A 5432-nucleotide genomic window follows, 5' to 3' on the forward strand; every position below is an offset into this window, starting at 1 on the left:
CGCAGCCACTGCAGCCTCGACCTGCTGGGCTCGGGCGATCCTTCCGCCTCAGCCTTACAATTAGCTGGAACTACAGGTGTGTGCTACCATGCCCAGCTAATTTGATATATTGTAGAAATGAGGTCTCGCTAAGTTGCCCAGGCTGGTCTCCAACCCCTGGGCTCTGGCAATCCTCTTGCCTTAGCCTCCCAAAGTGCTTGGGATTACAGCCTTGAGCCACCAAGTCCGCCTAATTGTTTTGATTTATTGTAGAGATGAGGGCTCACCATGTTTCTCAGACTGGTCTCGAACCTGTGGGCTCAGGCAATCCTCTGATCTTGGCCTCCCAAAGTGCTGGGATTACAGGCTTGAGCCACCATGCCGGGTCATGTTGCCAACTTCTAACCACTTAGTGACTCTGTGCTTATCTGTTTAGTTAAGTGTACAAATGAAACGTTGTAGAGATGACCCCTCCCCTTGCTGGCTGGTTTATCTCCCTTTTCCCTTGGTCATGGACACTCATGGAAACAGGACCAGCAAAGGATCTTTTAATTAAAAAAAAAAAAAGACACACACAAAAATGTAAACAATATTGATTTAACCTCAAAAGGGAAATAAAATCACATTTAAAGGGTGGGTTACAAGAGGAGCAGTGAGTATTTGTGTGGTCTGAGAGCTAAATCATTTTCCAAGTCAGTAGACAATATATGAAACCTGAAAACCAGCCGGGCTCAGTGGCTCAGCCTGTAGTTCCGTGCCTTTGGGAGGCTGAGGTGAGGGGATTGCCTAAGCCCACGGGTTCGAGACCCGCCTGGGCAGCGAGACCTCATCTCTACAATAAATCAAAAAATCAGCTGGGCGTGGTAGCGCATGCCTGTGATTCCGACTACTTGGAAGGCTGAGGCGGAAGGATCGCCGGAGCCCAGCAGGTCGAGGCTGCAGTGACCGAGAGCGGCCACTGCACTCCAGTCTGGGCGACAGAGTGAGACTCCAACTCAAAAAAAAGAAAAAAGAAAACTAATAACAGTACAACCGCAAATTAAGAAACAGGGACCAGGCATGGTGGCTGACGCCTATAATCCCAACATTTGTGGAGGCTGAGGCAGGAGGCTGCAGTGAACTATGATCATGCCATTGCACTCCAGCCTGGGCAACAGAGCGAGACCTCGACTACAAAAAATAAACAAAAGTGGAAAAAAAAAAACTGGTCATCCAATGGAGAAGTCCTAGAGCTCAACAGCAGAGTGGGACCAGCTGGCCTGAGGAGGGAATAAAGTGTAAACATCCAGCTACATGCAGGCCCCAAAAGAAACTAGAAAGTACCAAGGACAAGTCAGCCTTGCTCACCAGGGGCCTGAGGTAGAGCTGTTCATTTATGTTGCGCACGGGTACACATTTTGGTCATGGAAAGACAGCTCCCTGGGCTCGGACAGTGGCAGCAAAATCCCAGGCTGCATCTTGGAGGAAGTCTGAACTGAGCCCACGTAATTAGTAAACAGGTCACACTGAGCTCACAAGACATCAGCACCAGTTGCACTTGGGGACTCCCACCTTGCTCCCATCACAAGCATCTGGCTAACAGGTCCAGGCCCAAGTCTCTTGGCCTCCTTGTGTCATTCTGTTTTGCTCATCTCCCACCACCTCCCATAATCTGGAAACCCAATGGGCCAGGCCCTGCAGTTCATCTTGTAAGAGTAATAAAAAAAAGCAGCCATCATGCATGGAAAGAATTGTGCAAGGGACCAAGTATTTTATGTGCATTATTTGAGCCTCACCTCTTCCCCAAAAATGTGTCGCTGCCCATTTTATCAAGCACGTAAATGAATGCTGTGCTGGCTAATTTTATGTGTCAACTTCACTCAGCTATGGGGCCGAGATGTGTGGTCAAACATCAGACCAGATATTTTTGTGATGGTATCTTTGGGATGTGATGAACATTTAAGTCAGTAGATTTTGATCAAAGCAGACTATGTTCCATAATATGGGTAGGCCTCATCTAGTCAGTTGAAGGTCTCAACAGAAAAGACTAAGGTTCCCCAAAGAAGGAAGGAATTTCCTCTGCCTCCAGACTGCCTTCACCTTGAAACTGAAACCACAATATCAACTCTTCTTTTTTTTTTTTTTTTTTTGAGTTGGAGTCTCACTCTGTCACCCAGACTGGAGTGCAGTGGCTGCTCCCGGCCACCACAGCCTCGACCTGCTGGGCTACGGCGATCCTTCTGCCTCAGCTTTCCAAGTAGCTGGAACTACAGGCGCGTGCTACCACGCCCGACTAATTTTTGATTTATTGTAGACATGAGGTCTTGCCAAGATTGCCCAGTGGGTCTCGAACCCGCGGGCTCTGGCAATCCCCTCACCTCAGCCTCCCAAAGCACGAGATTACAGGCTAAACCATTGAGCCCGGCTTCAACTCTTCTTATTCTGTTTCTCAGGAGAACCCTGACTAATACAGAGGCCTAGGAAAAGTCACCTCCCAAGGTCATAAATCAAGAAGAGGTAGCACTCTCATTCAGGCCCAAGCCAGGTCAAGCCCAGAGTCATGCTCTTAACCCACCACGACAGTCTTAGAGTCTGAGGAGCTTAAGTCAGATGATGCTCCTGACCTCATTGTCTGAGGGTCCCTAACTCCATGGAGCCTTTCATGTGAACAAGCAGCTGGAGGAAAAGGGCACATCCCTCTTTTCGAGGCTGCACCAAAGGAGCCTCATCTCAGTCCTCCTGTGCCGCAGAGGCCACACTGGGTTATCAACCTTCGAAGGGAGATTTGAGTAGCCGACTTCGGTTTCTAGTTGATCCTGACATAGTCCACTCAGTATGTGGGGTTGTGTGTGAATTCTGAAAACATCAACTCATGTGTCACAGCGCCCTCTACAGGCCTACTTATATGGACAAGGCAGTAAACACCTGATCTCCAAAGCAACTCCAGCTTTATTCCTATTTTATTTTATTTTATTTTTTTTTTTGAGTTGGAGTCTCACTTGGTCGCCCAGACTGGAGTGCAGTGGCCGCTCCCAGCCACCGCAGCCTTGCCTGCTGGGCTCCAGCGATCCTTCAGCCTCAGCCTTCCGAGTAGCCGGAATTACAGGCATGCGCTACCACACCCGGCTGATTTTTTGATTTATTGTAGAGATGAGGTCTTGCCAAGTTGCCCAGGCGAGTCTCGAACCCGCGGGCTCAGGCAATCCATTCACCTCAGCCTCCCAAAGGCACGGGATTACAGGCTGAGCCACCGAGCCCGGCTTTTATCCCTATTTTAAAGTTGGCAAGCTATGCATCTGACCAAGGCCTGACGTCCAGGATCTACAAGGAACTCAAACAAGTTGAAAGGAAAAAAACAGCACACTCCCTCACACCCTTCCTTTCCAACTTGGGCCCGGCAGAATGGCACCAGCAAAGAAGGGTGGTGAGAAGAAAGACCGTTCTGCCATCAACAAGGTGGCGACGCGAGAATCTACCATCAACATTCACAAGTGCATCCATGGAGTGGGCTTCAAGAAGTGTGCCCCTCGAGTACTCAAAGAGATCCGAAAATTTGCCATGAAGGAAATGGGGACTCCAAATGTACACTTTGATACCAGGCTCAACAAAGCTGTCTGAGCCAAAGGAATAAAGAATGTTCTATACTGTATCCATGTGTGGTTGTCCAGAAAATGCAATGAGGGTGAAAACTCACCAAACAAGCTTTATACTTTGGTTACCTGCGTACCTGTTACCACTTTCCAAAATCTACAGACAGTTGATGTGGATGAGAACTAATTGCTAATCATCAAGTACATCAAATAAAGTTATAAAACTGCAAAAGAAAAAGAAAAGAACAACCCTATTAAAAAGTGGGCAAACCGGGCTCAGTGGCTCAGCCTGTAATCCTGTGCCTTTGGGAGGCTGAGGTGAGTGGATTGCCTGAGCCCGTGGGTTCAAGACCCGCCTGGGCAACTTGGCGAGCCCTCATCTCTACAATAAATCAAAAAATCAGCTGGGTGTGGTAGCGCACGCCTGTAGTTCCGGCTACTTGGAAGGCTGAGGTGGAAGGATCGCCGGAGTCCGGCAGGTCGAGGCTGCGGTGGCTGGGAGCAGCCACTGCACTCTAGTCTGGGCAACAGAGTGAGACTCCAACTCAAAACAAAACAAAATAAAAAAGTGGGCAAAGGACATGAACAGACACTTCTCAAAGGATGGCATACAAGCAACTAACAGTCAGTGAAAAATGCTCATCAGAGAAATGCAAATTAAAACTAGGAGACACCACCTAACTCCAGTAAGTCAAAAAACAAGTGCTGACACAGCTGCAGAGAAAACAAGAAGCTTCTATACTGTTGGTGGGAATGTAAGCTAAGTTCAACCTCTGTGGAAAGCAGTGTGACAATTTCCCCAAGAACTACAAACTGAGCTTCCATACGATCCAGCAATCCCTCTTGTTGAAATATAGGCCAGGCTCGGTGGCTCAGCCTGTAATCCCAGCACTTTGGGAGGCCGAGGTGAGTGGATTGCCTGAACCCATGGGTTCGAGACCCGCCTGGGCAACTTGGCGAGACCTCATCTCTACAATAAATCAAAAAATTAGCCGGGCATGGTAGTGCACGCCTGTAGTTCTAGCTACTCGGAAGGCTGAGGCAGAAGGATCGCCGTAGCCCAGCAGGTCGAGGCTGTGATGGCCGGGAGCGGCCACTGCACTCCAGTCTGGGCAAGAGAGTGAGACTCCAACTCAAAAAAAAAAATAAATAAAAAAAAAATAAAGAAATATACCCAGAAGAATATAAATTGCTCTACCAAAAGGATGCCTGCACACACATTTATTGTAGTACTATTCACAAGAGCAAAAGCATGAAACCAACCTAGATGCCCATTGAAAGTGGATTGGATAAAGAAAATGTAAGCCAGACGCAGTGGCTCACACCTATAATTCCAGCACTGGTAGGTGGAGGCCAGAGGACTGCTTGAGCCCAGGAGTTTGAGACCAGCCTGGGCCACCTGGGAAGACCTCGTCTCTACAATAAAATAAAAAAATTAGCTGGGTGTGGAGACTTCCTTGGGACGGTGTAGGCCCTGATCCCAACATTTCTCTATAACTACCCTATCAGAGACCCTTTATTTAAGCTGCAAAAAAGGCTGCCTAACAAACCAGCCCAAAACCCAGTGCCTTGCAGCAAACATTAAGTGCCATGCTATGGGACTGCAGGTGACTGTGGTTTGGCTGGACACCTCTGCTTCAGGCTGTGGGTCAGCAGACTTGGCTTCAGGCTGAGTTCAGGTGTGTTTCACGTGATGCAGCGGCTACTTGGCAAGACTTGCGAGGACTGCCAAGAGTGCATGAGGGCTCGTGGCAATGCACTATGCCACTCAAGGTCAAGCTCCAGACTTGTGCACTGGCTTCTGCCTGCCTTAAAAAGTAAGTTTAAGAAGCCAACAAACACATGAAGAAATGCTCAACCTCACTAATCATCAGGGAGATGCAA

The 5432-nt window shown here is 48.5% G+C and overlaps 1 pseudogene; it reads left to right on the top strand.

Annotated features, from left to right (window-relative positions):
* Nucleotides 1-3339: 3339 nt before the first annotated feature.
* Nucleotides 3340-3780, top strand: LOC110596092 (annotated as a pseudogene).
* The last annotated feature ends 1652 nt before the right edge of the window (nt 3781-5432 follow it).

Source organism: Carlito syrichta, unplaced genomic scaffold (genome assembly GCF_000164805.1).
Source record: "Carlito syrichta isolate Samal-C Ts95f unplaced genomic scaffold, Tarsius_syrichta-2.0.1 Scaffold306734, whole genome shotgun sequence".
Classification (NCBI taxonomy): Eukaryota; Metazoa; Chordata; class Mammalia; order Primates; family Tarsiidae; genus Carlito; species Carlito syrichta.